This window comes from Macaca thibetana, chromosome 16 (assembly GCF_024542745.1).
Source record: "Macaca thibetana thibetana isolate TM-01 chromosome 16, ASM2454274v1, whole genome shotgun sequence".
Classification (NCBI taxonomy): Eukaryota; Metazoa; Chordata; class Mammalia; order Primates; family Cercopithecidae; genus Macaca; species Macaca thibetana.
This window is the reverse complement of record NC_065593.1, coordinates 68,468,056-68,491,608: the sequence shown is the minus strand read 5'-3', so window position 1 is coordinate 68,491,608 and position 23,553 is coordinate 68,468,056.

Sequence of the window (23,553 nt, the reverse complement as noted above, 5' to 3'; positions counted from 1 at the left end):
CACATATAAAATAAGAGGATTATTGTAGGTAATGGCTAAACTCTTATGAACATGTTACTCTAAGGAAGTAAGGACTTCTGAACTTTAGACTCAGGAAAAGTATACATATTCACTTGGAGCCTTAATCACCAACAATATTTAAATCATAGGTATCAAAAATCATAAGCTTAACCACTAATAGGAAGCAAACAAACAGTAGTGGAGTGTCTCAGGTAAATAATTTAGAGAAGGAATGATTTAGGAACGGACAGAATATAGAAGCCATCGACATTTCCACTCTTGTTAAAATTTTTTAAAATGATCATTAACAAGTAATTTACAAAAACTAGACAGATTCCTACAGGAACAATTTACTTCAACTTTGGAAGTATTTTCAAAGTATTTATATTTCATTATTAAAAGCCATCTAATAATAAAGTATTAGATTAAAAGATTTTGGTGGGGTCAAATTAAATTAAATTTCGAAAATCCTGGTAGGTGAAAACATGCTTCTTGCCAGTACCTATTGCTTGCTAAGTGCAGTTTGGAAAAGTTTTGGGTGGAGAGAGGAAGTAAGCTTTTGAATGTCAGAGTCAGGGACTGACACTGATGAACTTGATTTTCTCAGCCAAACATGTTACTCAGTCTAGACCTGTGCTTAAGGTAGACTTTTTGAACTAAAACCCTCTTAGAAGAACACTCTGAGGCTTAAGTCAATATACGATGATTAAATGCCTTGGCGTTTTTAAGTATTTCACTAAACATGGGAGATTAAGAAAATCAGGCACCATAAATCTCCTCCCTGGGACTACATATAGTCTAATAATAGAATTAAGAATTTGGAACATCTTAATTCTTTCAACTGGAGGAAGATGAACTCATGTTACCAGGTTACATCTTTCTTCAGACACTTTTACTTACTGAAATAAAGTAGTTTAAGGCTGCTCTAAGTAGACCTAGGTATTTTGCAAGTTAAAACTTTCTCCTGGGCTGGGTGTGGTGACTTGTTCAGGTAATCCCAGCACTTTGGGAGACCAAGGTGGGAGGATTGCTTGAGCTCAGGGGTTCAACACCAGCCTGGGCAACATAGAGAGACTCCCATCTCTAAAAAATATTCATAAATTAGCCAGACATGGTGGTGCCTACCTGTAGCCTCAGCTACCCAAGAGGGTGAGGCAGGATTGCTCGAGCCCAGGAGGTCGAGGCTGCAGTGAGCAGTGATTGTACTACTGCACTCCATCCTGGGTGACAAAGCAAGAGCCTGTTTCAAAACACACACACACACACACACACAGACACACACACACACACACACACACACACAGACACACACACACACACACACACACACACCCACCAACAAGAACTTTTTCCTGGAATAAATATCTATAAGATAGAAGGGGAAAGCTTACTTTTGCCAAGTGTTCTCTTATCATTGGTATTCTTTCAAAGCTAGCATGGTAAACAAGTGTTGGATTTTGTTGTGTACAAAGCTGGAGTCATTTCTTACTCAGTGCTACACTAATTCATTAAGATGCTATTGATTAATATATTAATTTCCACAACTTCTTTTTGTTCTTATTTGGTGAAATGCCCTCAATAAAACTTGAAAGCAGCAAGTATGATGAAAAACAAAGCAATTGTGGTTTTTTAAAAAGTCTCCTTTCATGGCAACGTCATCACCATTCGGAAGATTAAAACTGTGTAGCTATAACTTAAGCAGACAAAATGATCTGGGCTGGGACTAATTCTTCCATAAAGGGTTCGCTGTGGTCTTCTTTGCTATAGGTGTCTCATGCCTATCTAAAACTGAGTAGGTGTGAGGGCAAAGGGGATGGTCCCATAGGTACAAGAACTCACCCCACTAGGGTGGTCAATTGTCAAGTTGCACCTTGTAAGTTACCTTCTCGTTTTTCAGTTACTCCAAACCTAAGTCACTGTGCCCACTTCGGCCTGAGCAGCCCTCCTTCCCACTTCCTGCATTAAAAACTGCCTTTATACCAAGGCACAAAAAATAGGACTTGCGTTCTGTGCCCACTCTTTGCCTAATATATGGCTAAAAACCTAGGTTTAAAAATTACTGATAATTGCAAAATACCATCGACTTTGTTTTGACAAGTCAAGGGTGAAATGTAGAACCTCGTTTCCATCAGTGGAGTCAAAAACAACCTGTAATTGCAGGAAAAATAGTTCAGGGGTGAACTACCATAAGGGGAAATGAAGCAGAAATGATAATTATGCAGGCTTCAAGTTCAAATTAATGATTCGCCCTCATTACAGATATTTATCAAGTTAAGATTTTAGTTGAAGTGGATAGCTACCTAACCAAACTTTCTTACACTTATCCTTCTATATTTTCATGAGGCGACTGATGCCAAACCTCTCTGGTCTGAACTATTTCTTCTAGCCCTCAAATATAGCCCTCGAGAGGCTGACTTCGGAGGCAACGTAAATAGCACTACAGTCTACCACAAAATAGAATGTTTCTGCTACCAGTCTGGTCTTTTTCTGACCAATCTGATTTGTTCAGTGGGTATTCCAACTGGCATCTAAAAGGTGGAGAAAGGGGTGGCCGATGCTTTTTTCCCCTTATTCCAGAAGATAGATTCCTTTTCTGCTCCTGTGAAAAACAGCTGAAAAAACAGTGAACTGCCCTGGAGAAATGTCATTGTCTTATGTAAACTTATTTTTATTTTCCAACTGTCATGTATTTGCTACAATACCTTGCTTTAGAAATGTCCTGGAGATCTGTTAAAGGACAGGACTGTACAGATTTAAAAAATAAGAAAGAAAGAAAGAAAGAAAGAAAGAAAGAAAGAAAGAAAGAAAGAAAGAAAGAAAGAAAGAAAGAAAGAAAGAAAGAAAGAAAGAAAGAAAGAAAGAGAGAGAAAGAAAAGGAAAGATGGGGTAGGGGGAGTAAATGGCTATGTTTCTTTATTTGTGATATATTACAAAATCACTTCCCAACTCGGTGCCAGGACAATGCTTGGGGCAAAGGGAAGGTTTGTTAGGACAAGACTCTTCTGACTGCAGGTATTCTTTTGTATGGTAGAGAAAGTTCCTTTAGTTTTAATGACGTTGACAAAAGGTGGGAGAAAGGCACTCACCATTTCTCACAAAGGTTTCATTGACAAAAGTTTATAATTTTTGTTCAAAAGCACTTCCTACCAAACAGCAAGACTTTGAAGTTTATTCTTTGTTCAGTCATGCTCGTTATGGTTTCTTTAAGAAGACAATGACCCAAAAACCGTACTACCTTTATAGCCAGTTCTTTGTACATTAAAAAAAAAGAAAGAAAGAAAATGGAAAGAAAATTAAAAATACTTTTGCTTAAAGGACCACAAGTCAAATATCAAATTCTTCGTGAAGGTTTTTTGTATTACACCTTTAATTGCTAAAACATAGTTAAGGCCGGGCGCGGTGGCTCAAGCCTGTAATCCCAGCACTTTGGGAGGCCGAGGCGGGCGGATCACAAGGTCAGGAGATCGAGACCACAGTGAAACCCCGTCTCTACTAAAAATACAAAAAAAAATTAGCCGGGCGCGGTGGCGGGCGCCTGTAGTCCTAGCTACTCAGGAGGCTGAGCCAGGAGAATGGCGTGAACCCAGGAGGCGGAGCTTGCAGTGAGCCGAGATCGCGCCACTGCACTCCAGCCTGGGCAACAGCGTGAGACTCCGTCTCAAAAAAAAAAAAAAAAAAAAAAAAAAAAAAACAGAGTTAAGTAGTTCATATATTTCCCCACCATATATACTTAGTTTATTCCATTTTATGTGACCGAGTGATGTGCGTGTGTGTGTATGTCTGTGTGTGCATGAGTGCTATTCAGCATGGACAATTAGGGCACAGTTCTATAACTGCTTTCATTTCATTTTCTAGATCTATGTATTTCTGTGTTCCTCCAAGTTCACACAATTTCAAGAGAAGGCTTAAAATTACTCTTGCTGAGATTTTCAAACATATATATTTTTCCATCATTTTGCGCATTGCAACAGCTTTCCAACTCAAATCTAAGTTAAGCTTAATGAAGGCAGTAGTGTCATTTTAAATTACTGATTTCTGGAAAAGTTTTTCTTTCATTTTTTTTCTTCCTTTCTTTCTTCTTTTCTTTTCTTTTTTTTTTCTTTTTTTTTTTTTTTTTTTTTTTTTTTTTTTTTTTTTTTTTTACATATTGCTGGAAAGTATTTACCATGTGTCTAGGTCTGGTTACTTTTGTAGATATTTTGCTTTCTTTTGCTGTTAAGTCATGGTGGTTTAACAATTGTCTGAGTTGTTCCACCCACCTGGCCCCCAGCTGTCCAGTGGTTCTATAAAACCATGTTGAAAGCTTACAGTGTGGAATACAAATACCAGTCGAGGAATCGAAAGTGTCAGGAAAAGTGTCTCACAGAAGAGATACAAACAATGCACAGATCCTCTTATGGCTGAAGGTGGAAAGCTGTGCCTTTAGTAGAAACTTCATGAGCAATTTTACTTCAGACCACAGACATTACAAAATCACTACAGATTTCCGGTGGCTTGACATTCTGCTCTTTTAGCCAAGTACACAAAATATATTTTGCTTCTTATTAACTTCTCTCTCTTTTCTTTCTTTCCTTTTCTCTTTTCTTTTCTCTTTACTTTTCTTTTCTTTCCTTCCTTCCTTCCTTCCTACCTTCCTTCATTCCTTCCTTCCTTCTTTTCTTTTTCTTTTCTTTTCTTTTTTTTCTTTCTTTTTCTTTCTTTCTTTCTTTCTTTCTTTCTTTCTTTCTTTCTTTCTTTCTTTCTTTCTTTCTTTTCTTTTCTTTTCTTTTCTTTTTTCTTTCTTTCTCTCTCTCTCTCTCTCTCTCTCTCTCTCTCTCTCCTTTCTCTCTTTCTTTCGTTTCGACAAAGTCTCACTGTCACCCAGGCTGGAGTACAGTGGCACAGTTTTGGCTCACTGCAATCTCTGCCTCCCGGGTTCAAGCAATTCTCATGCCTCAACCTACTGAGAAGATGAAATAACAGGTGCACGTCAACACACCTGGCTAATTTTTGTATTTTCAGTAAAGACAGTGTGGGGCGGTGTTGTGGGGGTGGTTCACACTATGTTGGCCAGGCTGGTCTCGAACCCCTGGCGTCAAGTGATCTGCCTGTGTTGGTCTACCAAAGTGTTAGGATTACAGGCATGAGCCACCACACCCAGGCTAACTTTTCTTTCATATTGAGCTTTATACTGTCAACTACCTCCTTTTATTATTATCCACCAGCAGTGATTTTTTTGGCATAGATTGAGGGTGAAACATTGCCAAAAACATTTTTTGGCACAGGGTAACAAAACTGATGATATACCAACATAGTAAAGAGAAAATAGAATATTCCCCAGCACTGCTTTCCTGATTATTTCAGAGCAAGGCAACAAAGCTGTATGTGCTATTTCTTTGGAGTCGATGCCATCCAAAATTATACCTTTGGATATAGTATTCTATCACCATCATTATCCTGGGTATTGCAGTATTCATATCCAAAACATTTTTTTGTTAAATTAATTGTTCTTCTCACCTCATGCTTTTTCTTATTTCTTTTCTTTGCAGCTGTTTTTAAATTTTGAAATGCAGATTAAAAGGTAAGTTAGGGCTGTTTTTTAAAAACGTTGCAGTAAGAACACAAGATGAGATAGAAACTGGACACATTTAGTGCATTTAAGATTTTAGTACATTTTAGTAACTTAACTAACACTCAATGTAGTTTAAATTTACCTAAGAATTGAAATACTAAAATGGAGGGTCTGGGGAATTGCTAGGAGCAATGGTCAATGGTCAGAGAGTGAACTTTTACAGCAGTTCAAATATTTAGTTGTTCTAAATGCATGGTATAAAATAATACCACCTTCAGTTAAGAAGACTCTGGGCTTGTCTTTTCCAATGACATTTTTCTTCATATCCAAGTACTATGAAAGCCAGCATGTGTATGTGTTGGAGGAAGAGAGGGATGGCCTGAACTCTGAAGTCAGGATACCTAAGTTTAAAGCCCAGGTCCACCATTTGTCAGTCCTGTGGCATTTGACCAACTACATGATTTCTTTGTGTTTCCAGTTCTTCATCTAGAATCAGCAGTTCAACAAAAGTCCAGTAAAAAATGGGCTATAGCCTCACTTAGAGGTTGCCCTAAAGGACTGTGGTGAAGGGAAAGCCCTTGTAATGGACAGAGTTTTGACTGGGGCACTTGGTCATTCACTTTGTGTGAATTTTAAAGGGGCCTGAAATGGCCAGGCACAGTGGCTCACGCCTATAATCTCAGAACTTTGGGAGGCCGAGGCCGGTGGATCACCTGAGGTCAGAAGTTTGAGACCAGCCTGGCCAACATGGTGAAACCCCATCTCCACTAAAAAAATAGCAATGCAGCTTCTTATAAGAGTCTTGTGAGGACTAAATGAGAAAATGTATGCAAAGCATACAAAATGAACTACTGTTACACTATGGCAGAGAAAACAGTGACTTCTTTCAGTCTTAAATCTCCAGTGATGGCTGTTCTTTTAGAAATAGACCTTATTTCAGTGACAATCAAGATTATCCTCTAGAATTTTTTTTTATTTTGAGACAGAGTTTCACTCTTGTTGCCCAGGCTGGAGTGCAATGGTGTGATCTCGGCTCACTGCAACCTCCGCCTTCCAGGTTCAAGCATTTCTCCTGCCTCAGCATCCTGAGTAGCTGGGATTACAGGCATGTGCCAGTATGCCTGGCTAATTTTGTGTTTTTAGTAGAGACAGGGTGTCTCCATGTTGGTCAGGCTGGTCTCGAACTCCCGGCCTCAGGTGATCTGCTTGCCTTGGCTTCCCAAAGCGCTGGGATTACAGGCATGAGCCATCATGCCAGGCTATCCTCTAGAAATTTAAATGTACTCCTTTTGCAGGTATGCTAATTGAAGTTCTCTATAGATCTTTTCACTGCAGAACACCTAAACTCTAGATAAGACTCACTTTTGGAGACACTGATAGTTTCACCAAAAGTGTAGACTAGACCTAGAACAGAAGGTGAGAGGAGTAGCCCTGGAGGCAAAAGTCAAGCTTCATACTGCCATTAGAACACTGAGCTTGAACCAGCTACAGAGTTTTCAGAGGCATTTGAATCAGAACGACTCCATCTTGAATAGGTGCTGGGTGAAATAAGGCTAAGCCTGCTGGGCTGCATTCCCAGTAAGTTAAGCCATTCTAAGTCACAAGAAACAACTGGAAGTCAGCATAAGATACAGGTCATAAAGACCTTGCTGATAAAACAGGTTCCAGTAAAGAAGCTAGCCAAAACCCACCAAAACTAAGATAACCACGAGAGTGACCTCTGGTCATCCTCACTGCTACACTCCCACCAGCACCATGACAGTTTACAAACGCCAAGGCAACATCAAGAAGTTACCCTATATCGTCTAAACAGAGGAGGTATAAATATTCCATCCCTTGTTTAGCATATGATCAAGAAATGACCATAAAAATGGGCAACCCATACCCCTCAGGGCGGCTCTGTCTATGGAGCAGTCATTCTCTTTATTCCTTTACTTTCTTCATGAACTTGCTTTCACTTTGCTCTATGGACTGGCCTTGAATTATTTCTTGCATGTAATCCAAGAACCCCCTTTAGGGGTCTTAATCAGGACCCCTTTTCTGGTAACAGAGAGCAGAAAGTTGAAGCTGGAACTCTGATGATGAGATGAGACTGCAGTTCAGTGGAGACTTTCTAATACCGGCAAAATCCACCAATCTCTGGAGGAAACATATCCTATTTAGGCATATCCAATTAGGCCACACAGATGAAATTCTACCAAAGATCTCAGAATCAACATCGCCAAGCTCATATAAAGGCAAATCCCTTTAAGTAAAATCAGCAGACACACATAACAGAAGAGTTGACTAAGTATGTCAATGTCAATAAAAAATGGACTATAGTCACACTTAGAGGTGACCCTGAAGGATATTGGTGAAGGGAAAACTTTCCTCATGAGCAGAATTTTCAATGGGGCACTTGATTATTCACTTTGTGTGAATTTTAAAATGGCCAGAAATGGCCAGGTGCAGTGGCTCACACCTGTAATCTCAGTACTTTGGGAGGCCAAGGTGCGGGGATCACTTGCAGTCAGGAGTTTGAGACCAGCCTGGCCAACATGGTGAAACTCCGTCTCTACTAAAAATATAAAAATTAGCCAGACATGGTGGCAGGCACCTGTAATCCCAGCTACTCAGGAGGCTGAGGCAGGAGAATCGCTTGAAGCAGGAAGTGCAGTTGGCAGTGAACTGAAATTATGCCACAGCACTCCAGCCAAGGCAAGAGTGAAACTCTATCTCGGAAAAAAAAAAAAAAAAAGGCCTGAAATAAGAATACACATAGTCTCATGGGCAGGGCAGTCATAAATGGCTTGGGTGGTTGTATAGGAACCTGGAAAGTTTGGAAGATTGAAGTCCAGAGTGCTGGCAAGGAGGTATGTGGATGACCTAACGGTAATGAACACAAAGAGGGAGAATCTTTGCATTTTTACATGAATGTCGGACAAGGCACAAAGACCACTGTGGAGAAAATAACTGAGTTGACAGAATGACACGGCTGGTAGATATCAGCTAGCCTCTGCCCTTGGACATCCCAGTGCTTAAAAAATGGACTTGTGTACAGAGCATCTATGGTGTCTTAGATGGAGTCTATGCATAGGCTCAACAGCAAGGATTTTTTTCTCACCAAGCCTACTACTGGTGGAGGGCTGACCTGTGAGCAATACAGACTAGGACTATGGTCCACGCTCCCTCCTAGAGTTCAATTCCTGCCAAATGTCAGCCAGCCATTTGGTAACATCTTGGAATGGACAATATTTCATCTTGGTTTGGGTTGACTCATATTGTGGTTATGAATTTGCATTTTCTGCATGCAGTACTTTGGCCATCACCACTCTTCCAGGTCTCATAGAGCATCTGATCTACCAGCATGGACTCCTGCATGACATCACATCAGACAAGAGACCTGCTTTACAACAAATAAAACATGGCAATGAGCACATGACCATGGGATTCATTGGTCCTGCCATATACAACACCATCTAGAAGCTGCTAGTTTGAAAGAATAGCCTGTTGAAATTTTAGCCCAGGCACCGACTTGGAGGTGACACACTGTGACGATGGGGAACTACCCTTTAGATTGAAGTATACGTCATACATCTTAAACCAACGGTTCATATGTGGTGCTGCTATGTTCCCAATAGGTAGCACACGTAAGTTTGAGAATCAGGGGAAGAAGTAGGACTGTCCTCATTCATACTCATGACCAGTAATGCATTGGGAGAATGTGTTTTCTGTCCCTGCAACTTCAGGCTCTATGATCTAGAAGTCCTGGAGTTCAGAGTGGGGGATGCCGCTGGCAGGGAACAAAGTAAGAATTCTGCCAAAATTAAAGCTCAGATTTTGGAATCTTCATGACAGTAAGCCAGCAGGTACAGAAATTCATACTCATGAGGAAGTAAACCATTGCTGCACAATAGGGCCAGGGAAGAATATATGTGCCACTGGGATATTTCTTCGTATCCCCAAAACCAGTTTTCAACTGTAAGTAGAGAACTACCTTTAAAAAAAACACAAAATCTCAGTTACTGAGAGGCCTCCAGGATGAGGAGATAGGTTACCCTACCAGGCGAGAAACCAGATCATCCAAAATGCTAGAGAAGAGGAAGGAAGCCTAGAAAGAGTAGTGGAGGAAAGAGACCCTGAGTAGCAGTTACTGCCTTGGGAACAACTGCAGCAGTAGAAACTGTAGTTATTCTCACTAACACCTTTTTTTTTTTTTTTTTTTTTTCAGTGTTGTTGAGGCTGTAATGGGGGTACAGGGATCAGGGGAATGAGATGAACTTAAATATTATTCATTCCCTTACATGTACCAAATACTCCATAGTCAAGGTAACACTCATATTACATGAGCTAACTTTTTCAGCCATCTCTAGCCTTCAAAGACAACAGATCCTTTTAGTGATTAAAAAAAGTAAGGAAAGAAAGAAAGGAAAAGAAAACAGGAAGAAGGAAGGAAGGAAGGAAAGAAGGAAGGAAGGTTTGTTGGCGGAATTTTGGGTTTTCTTTCTGTTCAAATGCAGGAAGTTAGCCTTTTACAAGTTGCCCTTCCAAAATAGTCTTAATAGTCTTTCTAAGAAATGCATATGCATTACACAAACCAATCAGTCAGCCTCCTGGAGTTAGCCAGCCATTTCCCTGAAGTCAGGCAGCTAGTTTGTACTTTTTAAGTTGCTTCTTAGTATTTCAAGCATAGATGTTCAATCATGCTAATGCCACTCTTTCTATACAATTGTGTCTCTAAGACTCCTCATGCTGTGGGTGAAAGAAAACTTATCTCAAACTGGCTTACATAACAAAGGGGATTTATTGACTTCCATAACAGAAAGTTTATCTATAGGGAGGGCTTCAGCATTCATGAACTGATAGTTAGAAAATATCACCAGGTACATACTTTTTTCTACGGCCTTACTCTGCCTTCCAGACATTGGCTTTATCCTAAGTCTGACTCCCCTCCATTTCCACTTCCAGACCCCATGGTCATGAAAATCTTCTAATATAAATAAGGACATGTGTTTCTTCATTCTTGTTAAACAAGAAAAAGAATGTGTCTGATCCAGCATTCAAAAGAACAGTACCAAGACTCACCCTGACTGGTTGGCTTAAGTTACATACTCAACCATGAACCAATGGCCAAGGCCGAGTGATAATATATCCTCATTGGTTTAACCAACCAGGACCCACCACTTCAGCTAAGGTAGGTTTATGTTTACCCAAAAGGTGCTGGCTGTGTTGAGAGGGTGCGAACAAAAGTGAATCTCAGACTTGTTAGGAAATGAAAATGTGTGGATAGGAACCAATAATGCTCACTAGAAGCAGTTATTTTTCAAGTATGGGTGAGGCCTTCCTCTTAATTCCTCAGAGAGATGAAGATCTGAAAAATAACAGAACACAGAAAATTTACAAACAAGGTGCTATGGTTTGAATATGTCCCCCAAAGCTTATATGTTGGAAAAATGCATCCTCAATGCAACAGCGTGGAGAGGTGGAAGCTTTAAGAGGTAATTAGGGTTCGGCCCTCATGAGTGGATTATGGCAGGAGTGGGTTAGTTATCACAGAAGTAGGTTCCTGATAAAAGGATGAGTTCCGGCTGCTTCCTCTCTCTCTCTCTCTCTCTCTCTCTCTCTCTCCCCCCCCCAACCCCACCGCCCTTTCTCTCTCACATGCTTTCTTGCCCTTCCACCTTCTGCCATGGAATGACACAGCAAGAAGGTATCTCCAGATGTGGGCTCCTCAGCCTTGGACTTCCTAGCCTCAATAACTATAAGAAATACATTTCTATTCTTTATAAATTGCCATTCTTTGGTGTTCTATTATAGCAGCATGAAACAGACCAATACAAATAATTGACATCAAGAAGTGGGGCTCTTGCTATAACAAATTCCTAGAAATGTGGAAGTAGCTTTGGAACTAACTAGCTAATGGGTAGAAGCTGTAAGAAGTTGAAAAACTCTGTATTACCATGAGTGGAGTATTAAGGAAAATTCTGGCGAGGGCTCAGAAGAAAAGGAGAGAGAGAGAGAGCCCAAATCTTCTTAGAGATTACTTAAGTGGTCATGATCAAATACTGGCAGAAATATAGATGGTAAAGGCCATTCTGATGAGGCCTCAGATGGAAACGAGGAACAAGATATTGGAAAGTGGAGTAAAAGCCAGTCTTGTTATACACTTGAAAATAACTTGGTGGAATTGTGTTCAAGTCCTAGGACTTTGTGGAAGCAGAATTTAAGTGCAATGAACTAGGATATCTGGCATAAGAAATATCTAAGCAGCAAAGCATTCAAGGTACAATATGGCTTCTTTTGAGCACTTACAGTAAAAAGAGATAAAACAGAAATGATTTAGAGATAGAATTTATAATTAAAAGTAATACAAAATAGAAATATTTGGAAAAATCTCAACTTGGCCATGAAAAAACTAAAGAAGTGTGCTCAGGAGAGAATATTAAGGGTGTTGCTAACTGACACCTTACTAAAGGAATTAATATGGATAGAATGAAGCCAGGCTCTAGTCATAAATACTATGAATAAATAAACATAAAGGAATTTCAGAGATCTTCAAGGCAAGCTAAGACCCCAAGGGCAAGGTTGTCAGAGAGGTGCCCATGGACCTTAGCATTCTCTTGTCCAGGGCTTGTTTGTGACTCTGCTCCCCACATTCCAGCACAGTGCTCCTCAGCTGCCCCAGCTGTTGCTCAAACAGGCCCAGATGTGGCTCCTGCCACAGCTCTGGAGGGAGAAAGTGATAAGCCTTGGTGACATCAATGTCATCGGCATCCACATGGTGCTGGCTTTGCAGGCATGAGGAGTGCACAAGCTGTGGGGCCATGGCAACCTCAGACTAAACTTCAAAAGTATGTACGGGACAGCCCAGCGATTCAGGCAGAGACTTGTTGCAGGAACAGGGCCACCACAAAGAACCTCCACTAGGACAAAGCCTGGGAGAGCCATAGGAATGGGGCAGCTCCTGAGACCTCAGAAGTAGGACCAACAGTGTGCAACTCCAGCCTGGGAAGGCTGCAAGTATGAGACTCCAACCTTTGAGAACTGTTCAATGGACCGAACCCATCGAAGTCATAGGGGAGAAGCTGCTTGAGACCTTGGGGGTACAGCTGCCACCCCAGTGTGCCCATCACACAAGGCATAGAGTCAAAGGGGAAGATTCTCCAGCCTTAAGACTTAACATTGTTTTCTCTGTTGATTTTTGACTTACTTGGGACAAGTCATCCCTTTCTTGTTGAGTATTTCTCCTTTTAAGAATAGAAATGTTGGCCGGGCGCAGTGACTCACACCTGTAATCCCAGCACTTTGGGAGGCCGAGGCAGGTGGATCACAAGGTCAGGAGATCGAGACCATTCTGCCTAACATGGTGAAACCCCGTTTCTACTAAAAATACAAAAAAAATTAGCCAGGCATGGTGGTGGGTGCCTGTAGTCCCATCTACTTGGGAGACTGAGGCAGGAGAATCACTTGAATCTGGGAGGTGGAGCTTGCAAGATCCCGCCACTGCACTCCACCCTGGGCACAGAGTGAGACTCCATCTCAAAAAAAAAGAAAAAAACAAAGAATAGAAATGTGTATCTTATGCCTCTCTCATCATCGTATTTTAAAAGCATGTAACTTATTAATCTTACAGGCTCACAGCTGGAGAGGAATTTATCTCAGAATGCATTGTGCCTTGAGTCTCCTCTGTGTCTGATTTAGATGACACTCTGGACTTTGGAATTTTGAGTCAGTACTGAAACAAGTTAACATTTTGGAGCTATTAGGATGGAATTAATGTATTTTGCATGTGAGAAAAACACAAATTTGGGGGACCAGGGGAAGAATACTGTGATTTTAATGTGTCCCACAAAGCTCATGTGTTGGAAACTTAATCCCCAATGCAACAGTATTGAGAGGTGGGTCCTTTAAGAGATGATTAGGTCATGAAGACTCTGCCCTCACGAATGGACTATGCCTTTATTGCAGGAGTGGGTTCCTCATAAAAGAGTGAGTTCAACACCCTCCTGTTGCTCTCTCTCACATACCTGTTTCATCTTCCATCATGGGAAGATACGGAAGGAAGTTCCTTGCTAGATGCAGACACTGGGACTTTGAAGTTCACAGCCTCCAGAACTGTGAGAAATAAGTCTCTGTCTTTTATAAATTACTCAGTCTGTGGTATTCTGTTTCAGCAGCACAAATCAAAGACACAAGGTAAACCTTAAAGAGAATGGATCCTAGATATGACTGTTGTTGAACTCCATAGGCCAATCTCTACCACACAGAAAATCCTTTGTGCTGGTTCCTTCTAAATGTTACTGTGCATACATGTCTTTGGACATTTTGTGAAAATGCTGATTCTTTGAATAAGGCCTGAGATTCCACAATTCTAACAAGTTCTTAAGTGATTTTGATGATGTTGATTTTGCGTCCACACTTTGACAGCTTCTCTCCTGATCTATTCACCTCCAAAGTGCTCACCTCAGAGAAAAGGTATCTTTGAGCTTGTCTCTTCTCATAGGAAACTAATTTCCATTTCCTTAATTCCTACTGAAAAAATTACAAATTCTTAAAATGAAAGACTTGGCAGAGTTTTATGTTCACCTCCAAGCAAGATAAACTATATAATTACGAGAAAAATTTAACTCCATATTGCTTTCAATCTTTCCCTTCTGAATAAGAATATTTCTTTACCGTGGGATATTTTTAAAAGTCCTTAAAGTGTCTTTTCCAAAAACAAAGATGCATATTTCCTCAATGGTAAATTTCAACTTCCTCAGCCAGGAGAAAAACCGAAAATGCTACCAACAATAAATACCGCAAAAAACAAAGCTTTAAAATGGCATTTTTCACATGCATTCAATAATTTTAAATTACAGGATCTGGTCTCAATAAGAATATATGTAGTGTGTAGATGTGTGTAATATATTCACACACATATGTAACTGTATATGTATATTTGCACATTTACGCATGCAGGCTTACTAGAACAAATAAGTCAATAACTTATGACATGCTTATTCTTCCTCCTCTTTCTATTTTTTCCTTTTTTTTTTTTCTTTAACCATTTAGTGGCTGGTCAGGGAATCTAAAGACAATTTATAGTAAAATTTCTATTTTCGTATGCCTTTCAGTTCTAAGCAACTAACTTACCAACTTTTGAAACACAATTTGTCTGCATAGAGAAGACCATCACACAGGAAGAAAACAATAATAGAGGCAGCATTGCAGCTCTCAGGAATACACAGGACAACCGAGGCATGGTAAGTGAAAAAGATAACCACCTTTCTCATAAAAAGTAAGTTTGAAACAAATATGAGAGTGGAATTCAGTGATATTTGTTCATGATTATTCTTTTTATACTGCTTATTTAATGCAGAGTTTTTAATATTTGTTTCTCTTGCACTGTGTTAGTCAATTGTTGCATTTCCGTAAAAAAATACCTGACACTGGGTAATGTATGAAGAAAAGAGTTTTAATTGGCTCATGGTTCAACAGGCTGTACAGGAAACATGAGGCTGGCATCTTCTGAGCTTCTGGGGAGGCCTCAGGAAACTTACAATCCTGGTGGAAGGTGAAGAGGGAGCAGACACAGTCACACAGCCAGAGCAAGAGCAAGTGAGAGAGGAAAGGGGGAGGTGCCACACGCTGTTAAACGAGATCGCAAGAAAACTCACTATTGCAAGCACAGTACAAAAAGGGATGATGCTAAATCATCCATGAGAAATCGACGCCCATGCTCCAGTCACCTCCCGCCAGGCCCCACCTCCGACACTGGGGATTACAATTCGACATGAAATTTGGGTGGGAACACATATCCAAACTATGTCATGCACTCCAGATAATATTTACTTAGCAACAAAAAACAAGAAAACCCTTAAGCACAAATCTGAGACAGATTATGCTTCAAAGGGAGGACTTTCCATTGAATCTGGAAGCTACAGAAGTGCCTTTTCCGACATGGATGGCACTGCTTTATTCGTGAGGCTCTCATAGTGGTTCTACCTTTGTCTGTAATTAAAGGTCCAGAAGCTGGTTTTATATATAACTCAAGGCAACTGTAAAACATAAGTATATTTCCCCTCTGTTTAAATAACTGGAATAATTTGTCCCATAATCACATTGGTCTCCGTGAGCTCTTGAAGTTTTATTAAGGTGTAACCCATGAGTCACACTAATAGTTGGTTTTGAAGCTTGATTCTCATAGTACTTTTTAAAAATATGAATCCTAACTTTGTATAACTTTAAAGAATGAACAGATTTGAAAACACATCACTATGGAAATCAGAAGGTCTTGGCATATCCCTCTAATCTGAGCATGACCTAGGTAGCATTGGGCATGTGTTAGGTAAAGGGGCAAAAGGCAGGAAAATGCAGTGACTAAGAACATACACTGTGGTCTGTCTGGGTATAAATCCTGGCTTTGTCATCTACTTACTAGTTACATGATCTTGTGAAATATGCTTAAAATATTTGGACTTCAGTTTCCTCCTCTGGGAAACAAAGAAAATGAGGCACAGTTTTTAGGGGTGTTGGTAAAGAAAATGTGTGAATAAATGCAACATCCTTAGAAGAGAAACTGGCACATAGTAAGCACTCAATAAATGTCAGGAATTGTTATTGCCGCAGTTCAGTGGTTCTCAAATGGGAGTAATTTTACCCCTCCGGGGACATATGGCAATGTTAGAAGACATATTTGATTGTTGAGACTGGGGACAGGAAATGCCACTGATATCTAGTGGGCAGAGGCCAGCGATGCTACTAAACATCCTACTTACTGCCACCACCATAACCGCCACCACCACCACCACCAACAGATTATCCAGCACAAATGTCAACAGTGCTGTGGTGAACAAACCCTGCTACAGAATAAAATGTTTCTTGTGTATCTCAGAAATAAATTACAATAAATGGGTAAAAATTGAGACACTCTCTACTCTTAACCTCTTTTACTATATTCTCTATACGGTAGGAAGCATATATTGCTTCTTTTAATTATAGCAAGAACGGTATACAGAAAAGGACATACATAATAAGTGTACAACTAAAGATTTTCACAAATACACCCATACAACTAACATCCAGATAAAAAGATAGAATTTTAATAGGACCCTAGTTGTAGTTCTCTCTAAAAGTAGCCACTTTTCCGGACTTGAAGCATCATAGATGATTTTTATGTTTATGTTTATACTTTATAAACATTAAGTATTTTTGTGACTAGTCTTATTCATATTTTTGCAAGTAGTTATAGTTTGTTCATTCTCATTGCTGGGTAGTATTCTGTTGCCAAAACACACCAGAAATTATCCATCCTTTTTTTTTTTATTTTATTATACTTTAAGTTCTAGGGTACATGTGCACAACGTGCAGGTTTGTTACGTATGTATACATGTGCCATGTTGGTGTGATACACCCATTAACTCGTCATTTACATTAGGTATATCTCCTAATGCTATCCCTCTCCCCTTCCCCCACCCCACAACAGGCCCTGGTGTGTGATGTTCCCCTTCCTGTGTCCAAGTGTTCTCATTGTTCAGTTCCCACCTATTAGTGAGAACATGCGGTGTTTGGTTTTCTTGTCCTTGCAATAATTTGCTGAGAATGATGGTTTCCAGCTTCATCCACATCCCAACAAAGGATATGAACTCACCCTTTTTTATGGCTGCATAGTATTCCATGGTGCATATGTGCCACATTTTCTTAATCCAGTCTATCATTGATGGACATTTGGGTTGGGTATATATAGCATAACCTTTGGAAAGTAATGGAAAATCCAGCCATGGTTTCCCATTACAGTTCAAACAAAATCCAAGATACTTTAAGAGGTCATACTTCCTAGTTTGCTTGAGATAGTGCCAACTTGTGTTTGTCCTGACACTTGCCATCACTCTTGAAAGTATCCCACTTTGGAAAACAAATGATGTGTATTGTCTAGTATATACCATCTTACCTAATCTGCTCCATTTATTTCCTGAATCTTTGCAGGAAGATCTGCCATTGCTCACTCTGCCCCAGTCACACTCTTCTCTTTCCAGTTTCCAAAATTTGCCATATATTTTTCATGACTCAGTGTTTGTCTTATATATCTGTTCTTCACTCTAGGCGTAGTTGGTATTTTTCCATCTTTTAGTTCTGAGTTTAAATGTCAACTTCTTGGAGGGGCACTGCCTAGTCAGGCTATGAATATTCTTCCCTCATTTTCAAACTTACTGTGCCTGCACACTCTTACCTTCATAGTATTAGTACACTAAGCATTTATTTGTTTATTTATTTAAGTGTTTATTATCCTTACCCCAGCCCCTACTAGACAGTCAACTCCATTAGGCTAAAAAAATATGTGTTTATCATTTTGAATAGCCAGTAAATATCTGTTAATGTATAGATACATGAATGACCAAAAACAGACAACCAAGTAGGGAATCAGAATCTTGCTTCTAAATCATGTTTGGTCCTTCAATGTCATTTCTTCACAAACAATTGCACAGACAGTAAACAAGCAAAATAAGATGCTTCTAGGCTAAAAAAAGAAAAAAACAATGCATAAGAAAAGGAAAAAAAATAGTACTTTAAAAAAAGAATTATGTAACCCAGCTAAAACTAGGACATCCAAGTCCAGTCTTAGTAGATTCTCATATTCATTCAACACCTACAGTGTGAAAAATTAATTAAATATATTGAGTTTATTGAGTTCTCTAGAAGACATACCAATTATAAATTATGTTCTATGACAAATGGAAATTCTTGCTAAATAACACTAGATAACATTTGCAGGGCACTCATTATGAACATGACCATTTTAATGTATCCCTCTCCCTGAAGAGCCTCCAGATTACCTCTGGCTTTCCACCAGAATCTCATTTTGCTCTGCTTTCATGAGACCTCACTGTTTCTTTCTTAACTTATCACCATAACCTAATAAGGTAGTCTATTCAATTTTTCTAATAATAGTAAATCTTATTCTCTCATGTTTAAATTTTTTTAAACCTGTAATCTTGATGAGAAACGTCAAGTGACAGAAGACTAGCAGCTCAATGAGGCTGTGTTGGAATGAAGAAAGAAGGATAAGATGTTCTTGTTTATTTGGTTGCTTGGTTGTTTTTTGTTTTTTGTATTTTTTAAAGTAAGAACCACAACAAGAGCTATTCTTTCATCTTTTCTATTACTTTTTCCTTGTTAACTCACATCCTCTGTGTGTAGGGGGAGGCCATACTAGCAAGAAGACAGAAAACTCTTGTACAAATGAGAAGATGTAGAAGGAAGGATTGATGAGGGGGTGATAGGGCCATATTTATTTATTTATTTATTTATTTTTGTTCAATGGAACAAGAAGCATTTGGAGTCCTTCACAGATGATGAAAGAGACTTGAGAAAAAATAAACAGATTAAAATCCAAAATAAAAAAGGATAATATTTTTTTCAAGGAAAATGGAAAGAATAAGAATGCTCACCTTGGTATTTATGTTTTTTGGGAAAGCAGCAATGATGAATCTCTCAACAGAGTGACAAAAATGAGGAGAAGTCCTCTTTCAATGTGGAAATTGTGCTATAGGAAAGAGCAAGCAGGGGTAGAGGGATGAATCCCCTTTAGGACTCACTTCTTCCAAATATTCAGATCTTCTTTCCTTTAGGGAAGGTTACGTATGGGAAGGATGGTAATACTACTTTCTTTTTCCGAATTCAAGGACAACTTTTAAGATTTTTTTCCAGGTCTTTTCTTCTATCACTCTTATATAAACAACTATTTCCATTTTTCTTTGGTGTATTTATATTAGTTATTCATTTGATTTTAAAATGTGTCTTCTCTGAGACTCTTATGGTGAGGGATTGCTGCTTGTAGGTGGTGACTTCAGGGTCCTATCTACCTCCTGACATTTCAGTCATTGTCAGATCTCCGGAAAGTCACCCTTAGAAATGTGCACTCATCACCCTAGTAGGAAAGAGAAATGGAATGCCAACTCTTGGAATTCTGACCATATCTTAGTTGTAAAAACTACTTCTTGACCCACCAAAATTTAAAGCCTATTTCTAAGGAAAGAGATCACATGATTACTGTACTTTAAAGAAGGAAGGGAAAATTGAACAAACTTCTATTGGATATCTGCAATAGTATCGATATTAAATAAACCCATTACATACATTGCCTCATTGCATCCTTATAACTTTTTTCAAGGAAACACATGGGATTGGAGGTGGTAAAACATACTCCTAAGATTGTGGAGACTGGTGCCAGACAGTGACATACAAATCACACTCTGCCACTTACTATCTGTAGAACTATTAGGCCAGTCACAGAACTTCGCTGTACCTCAGTTTCTACATCTGTAAAGCGGAGATAATGTATTTGGTACCTACCTCATCAAGCTCTGTGGGAATAGTAATACAAGTTAATTCGAAATAACAGGCTTAGCAGAGTGTCTTATGAATGCTTTGTGGAATAGATGTTGCCTGGTATATTATTCCATTTTCACGCTGCTGAGAAACACATACCAGAGACTGGGTAATTTATAAAGAAAAAGAGGTTTAATGGACTCACAGTTCCATGTGGCTGGGGAGGCCTCACAATCATGGTGGAAGGTGAAAGGCAGGTCTTACATGGCGGCAGCAAGAGAGAATGAGAACCAAGCAAAAGGAGTTTCCCCCTATAAAACCATTAGGTCTCTTAAGACTTACTACCACGAGAACAGAATGGGAGAAACCAACCCCATGATTCAATTATCTCCCACTGGGTTGCTCCTATAACATGTGGGAATTATGGGAGCTACAATTCAAGATGAGATTTGGGTGGGGACACATCCAAACCATATCACCTGGTATGATTACTGCCATCTATGCCATCTAATTCACCAAGATCACTTAGTTACTAAAAGGCAAAGGAGACACTCAGCCTTGGCGCTCACTGATTTCTAACACCTTGCTACTCTCGACTAGTAAGGACAATATTCTGGAAGAGGCATAGCTGTGCTTTCTACTATAGGTTCCAGAGAAATGTCAAATTATTCATTGACTGAGGTTGAACATTGACTTAAAAGAAAGTAACTCAGAAAGGTAGAGGGAGTAAGCATCCGATTCAAAACCAAAACCTGTTGTTTCCTCCCCCCAAAAAGAAAATGCCAAATAACATCACTCCTTGCTGACTCGTCTACTGATCCCTAGACCCAGTCATGATTAGCTCTCTTCCAGACTGAAGCCAAAGTCCTACCATTGTTCTTCCTGCTTTTGCCCACCCCAGTCAACTCCCTCCTTAGATTTAAATTCATGTGATTTGGATCTTATTACTCAAAGCATTCAGATGGCTTCTTCCATTTCATTCTCAATATGGCCCAAAGTCGTTCCCAGGGTTTGCCAGGTCTACACATGCCAGCCTCTGACTTTATCTCCGCCTCCAGCTCTCCCAACTTTTAATCTACTCCAGCCACAGAGGACCCTTTGATGTTCCACAAACCTACCAATCACGCTCCTCAGTGGGCTTTGATGCTCTGTTCCTTCTGCTTAGAATAATCCTGCAAGATATCCACCTGGCTTGATGTCCTTTACTTTGACCACGTTTCTACTCAACTGTCACCTCCTCAAAAAGTTCTTCCCTGGCAATGCTACCTAAAATAGCATTTCCTACCCTGTAGTCCTTATCTCTGTTTATTTTTCTTTATAGCACTTACCAACTGAAAAAATTATATATGGATTTGTTTTTATTAGTCCATCTCTATCCATCACTAGAATAAAAACTCCATGAGAGCAGGCACTTTTTTATTCTCCACTGATTGGTAGGTATGACTTAAGGGAATAAAAAGGGACAAATCTCAATAGCATTAGTAATCATCTCCTGGTAAACTCATTGCACCTATATTGCCTATGGAGCTCTGCGGCAGGTGCTTTATATGAATTATCTAATTTAATTCTGCTATTGCATTACTGCTACTACTAGACCTATTTTACATATAAAGAAACTGAGAGAAAGAGGAGAAACTGGAGCAATCGATTTGCTCCAGTAATGTGCTGGCTAGGGATTCCATTGAATCGCTGCTTGATTCCAGAACCTAAACTCTTAATTATATTACACTTTATGAAGGACCAATGATAAATTCCAGTTAATTCCATTGTTTTTTCGATAGGACCAATTTTAAATGTCAGCAACGAAAAAAGAGTGGTTATTAAAGGGTATTTGACCCCCGTTTTCTCTTTTACTTCAGAGTTAAATTGATAGTTGCCAAAAGGCAGGTGGTAGCTTGAACTTTCATGCCATGCTAATTATGAAAATGAAGAGAATTTGAATGGAGCAGAGAGGACAGAGTTCAGAATTCTCAGCGTAAGAGACGCTCACTTTCAGAAAGAGCCTTGAATTTATCTCCATTTTAATGTCTTTCCACATTTTAAAATATTAGTTGAAAGGGGGATTTGAGAGGGCAGCATCGCCAAAGTAAACATTCAACACACTGTTATACTAGAATTTTATTATACTTAGGTTCACAGGCGCCCCTGCTGCTGCTGCTGCCTGTCCAGAGACTGGTGAATCAGTGGTTGTGTCTGAAAAGGAGACAAATAGGATGGAGAAAATATCCATTTTCCTGTCTATGTGTGTACTTTAAAAGGCAGTAAGGTTGCATCATGTACTTATGGGAACAAAGTGGTAAAAAAAAAAAAATCTGGTTGAAGTATTGAATTAACTTCATGTTTTTTAACACCACCATAACACAGTTTTCTATTCATTTTTATGCAGCAGACATTTATATTTTCATATTGTCATGGAGACCAAATGTGATTCAAATGATTCTGCACATTATTATGGAATAATTTGTCTCCTGTGAAGTCATTTTTTAGTGATATATGCTGTGGATAGAAAAGATTAAAGAAGCCAGCTAGAGAGGGTATATTTATGCAATGCGACAAGCACATACACAAAGAAGGATGATGTAATAATGTAAGTAATTTAGAGGTTTTGGCAAGTACGTGGGTGGTAAGCCATGACTGCAGTCAACTCTCAAAAGTTGTGCTACATGCTCCTGGGGAAAGATCTTATTTATGTTTTGTTCAAGAAACACTGGGGTTAAGATAGGATTCACTCAAGGCTAGTCATTACTAATCTTCTGTGCCTAAGAGAAATAAAGATATGCACTCAGCCTCTTAATTTCCCCATCTGTAAATGTGGATACATATACAAAACGTAAATTTTCTTCTCTAAAGATAAAATGATAAAGCGAGCACCCACCTGTATCCCTCCACTCCCTTAAAGATCTTCACCCCTTAGAAGATCTCTCTGGGGGTGTTAAAATCCTTTTGTTTGGACCTCCCAGTTTTTGAGAGAAGAAAGATCATTTCAGTTGCTGGGAGTAAGTAGCAAATTGCATGATCCTCACGGAGTCCATCTGGGGGATGTGTTCTAATACAAACTTCAACGAAAGTGCTAAACTGCCTTGTTTTTTTGTAATTATATCTTTTAAAAAGCAAATATTGGCTGGGAGCGGTGGCTCAAGCCTGTAATCCCAGCACTTTGGGAGGCCGAGACGGGCGGATCACGAGGTCAGGAGATCGAGACCATCCTGGCTAACCAGGTGAAACCCAGTCTCTACTAAAACATACAAAAAACTAGCCGGGCGAGGTGGCGGGCACCTGTAGTCCCAGCTACTCAGGAGGCTGAGGCAGGAGAATGGCATAAAACCTGGGAGGCGGAGCTTGCAGTGAGCTGAGATCCGGCCACTGCACTCCAGCCTGGGCGACAGAGTGAGACTCCGTCTCAAAAAAAAAAAAAAAGCAAATATTTTAAAAATAATTTTAGATTTATAAAATAATTGAAAATATAATGCAGAGTTATCTTGTGTACCCCTTGCACAGGTTCCTTTGTAGTTATCATCTTACATTATCCTGATAATTGTCCGTACTAAAAAACCCAACACTGATATATTACTATTGATTAAAAAGCTGTCCTTATTTGAATTTTGCCAGTTTTCTATATACATCCTTATTCTGCCCCAGGATCCAGCCCAGGGTACCTCATTCCATTTAACAAGTGTTTCTTGCCGGGCGCGGTGGCTCAAGCCTGTAATCCC